The following is a 2,893-nucleotide window of genomic DNA, read 5'->3' as shown; positions in this document are numbered from 1 at the left end:
GGATTTATCCCTGAGACGCAGGGCTGGTTCAATATCCACAAATCAATCAATTGCCAAAGGAAATCTGAAAAAGAAAACCAAAGCTGCAGGCAGCACAATTCCAGACTTCAAGCTGTATTACAAAGCTGTAATCATCAAGACAGTATGGTGCTGTCACAAAAACAGACACATAGACCAATGGAACAGGATAGAGAACCCAGAAACTTGTTTTCTGTTTGTTCCTTTGTTTTATTTTTTAGATTCTACATGTAAGTGAAATGATATGGTGTTTGTCTTTCTCTGTCTGACTGATTTCACTTAGCACAATACCCTCTAGGTCCATCCATGTTGTTGCAAATGGCAAAATCTCATTCTTTTCATGGCGGAGTAATATTTTGTTGTATATATGTCACATCTTCTTTATTCAATCATCTATTTCTAGACACTTGTGTTGCTTCCACATCTTGGCACATATTTATAATAATAAATATTACTGCGACAAACATAGGGGTGCATATATCTTTTCAAATTAGTGTTTTCGTGGGGTGCCTGGGTGGCTCAGTTGGTTAAACACCCAACTCTTGGTTTTGGCTCAGGTCATGATTTCCCAGTTCATGAGTTTGAGCTCCATGTCAGGCTCTGTGCTGACAGTGCAGAGCCTGCTTGGGATTCTCTCTCTGCCCCTCCCCCCCCAATAAATAAATAAACTTTAAAAAATAGTGTTTTTGTTTTCTTCGGGTATATACCCTGTAGTGGAATTACTGGGTCATGTGGTATTTCCATTTTTAATTTTATAGGAAACTCCATACTGGTTTGTATAGTGGTTGCATCAATTTACATTCCTCTCAACAGTACATAAGGTGTCCTTTTTCTCCACATCCTCACCAGCACTTGTTATTTTTTGTCCTTCTGATATGAGCCATTCTGACAGGTATGAGGTAATAGCTCACTGTTTTGATTTGTATTTCCCTGATGACTGTAATGTTGAGTGTCTTTTCACGTGTCTGTTGCTCATCTGTATGTCTTCGAAAAAAATGTCTATTTAGGTCCTCTGCCAATTTTTAATCAGACTATTTGTTTCCTTGGTGTTGAATTGTACAAGTTCTTTATGCATTTTGGATATTAACCTCTCATCAGATATATCATTTGCAAATATCTTCTCCCATTGAGTAGGTTGCTTTTTCACCTTGTTGATGGTTTTCTTCTCTGTAGAAAAGCTTTTTTTTTTTAATTTTGTTGTAGTCCCAATAGTTTCTTTTTACTTTTATTTCCCTTGTGTAAGGAGACATATCTAGAAAAATGTTGCTATGGTTGATGTCAAAGGGATTACTGCCTATGTTTTCTTCTAGGAGTTTTATGTTTTCACATTTAGGTCTTTAATCCATTTTGAGTTTATTTTTGTGTATGGAATAAAAAGGGGTCCACTTTCATTCTTTTGTATGTGGCTGTCCAGTTTTCCCAGCACCATTCATTGAAGACACAATTTTCCCCTATCGTATTTTCTCACCTTCTTTGTCATAGATTAATTGACCAAATAAGCAAGGCTCTCTATTCTGTTCTACCACTCTATGTGTCTATTTTTGTGCAAGCATCATTACATAGTAATCAAAGTAGTATACCTTGAAATCTAGTGGTGTGACACCTCCAGCTTTGTTTTTCTTTCTCAAGATTGCTGTGGCTTCCATTATGGTTGGGGTTTTTTGTTTGTTTGTTTGTTTGTTTGTTTTGTTTTTTGGGTTTTTTTGTACTATATCTCCTTGTATAGCTTTTTTAGTGGTTAGTCTAGGTGTCACACTATTCTGGGTTTATAGTTATTTCTTTTAGCATATGAAAAATGTGCTACTTTCTTTTTTTATATTAAATATAATTTATTGTCATATTGGTTTCCATACAACACCCAGTGCTCATCCCAACAGTGCCCTCCTCAATGCCCATCACCCACTTTCCCCTCTCTCCTACCCCCCATCAACCCTCAGTTTGTTCTCAGTATTTAAGAGTCTCTTATAGTTTGCTTCCTTCTCTGTCTGTAATTCCCCCCCCTTCCCCTCCCCTATGGTCTTCTGTTAAGTTTTTCAGGATCCACACAAGAGTGAAAACATATGGTATCTGTCTTTCTCTGTATGACTTATTTCACTTAGCATAAAACCCTCCAGTTTCATCCACATTGCTAAAAATGGACAGACTTCATTCTTTCTCACTGCCAAGTAGTATTTCATTGTATATATAAACCACATCTTTTTTATCCATTTGTCAGTTGATGGGCATTTAGGCTCTTTCCATAATTTGGCTCTTGTTGAAAGTGCTGCTATAAACATTGGGATACAAGTGCCCCTATGCATCAGCACTCCTGTATCCCTTGGGTAAATTCCTAGCAGTGCTATTGCTGGGTCATAGGGTAGATCTATTTTCATTGCCTCCATGGTTTTTGATGAGAAAACTGTCGTTCAAATTGTCTTTTCCCTATAAGTGTAGTTTCTCTCTTACTGCTTTCAAGATATTTTTTCTTTGTCTTTAATTTTCCAAAATTTGACTATGATGTACTCTTGGTATGGATTTCTTTGGGTCTATCATGTTTGGAGTTCTCAGTATCTGGAATCTGTTGGTTTATGTCTTTTGGCAAATTGGTAAGTTTCCAGATATTATTTCTTTGTTTTTCAGCCTCATTCTGTTTTTCCTCTCCTTCCAGGATTCTAATGATACAGATATTCTTCTTTGTTTCTTTACTGAGACTTTGTCTTTACTTTTCATTTGTTTCTAGCATGTTCATAATTGCTCATGAAGCATTTTTATCATGGCTGCTTTAAACTCTTTGTCACATAATTCTACCATTTCAGACATCTTGGTGTTGACATCTATTGATTGTCTTTTTCCATTCACTTTGAAATGTTCCTAGTTCATGTTATGGTGTATGATT

The sequence above is a fragment of the Lynx rufus genome, unplaced genomic scaffold (genome assembly GCF_022079265.1).
Source record: "Lynx rufus isolate CCGP_SWC_20201006 ecotype Redwood Valley unplaced genomic scaffold, mLynRuf1.p SCAF_5, whole genome shotgun sequence".
In the NCBI taxonomy this organism is placed as follows: Eukaryota; Metazoa; Chordata; class Mammalia; order Carnivora; family Felidae; genus Lynx; species Lynx rufus.
This window is presented reverse-complemented; position numbering follows the sequence as displayed.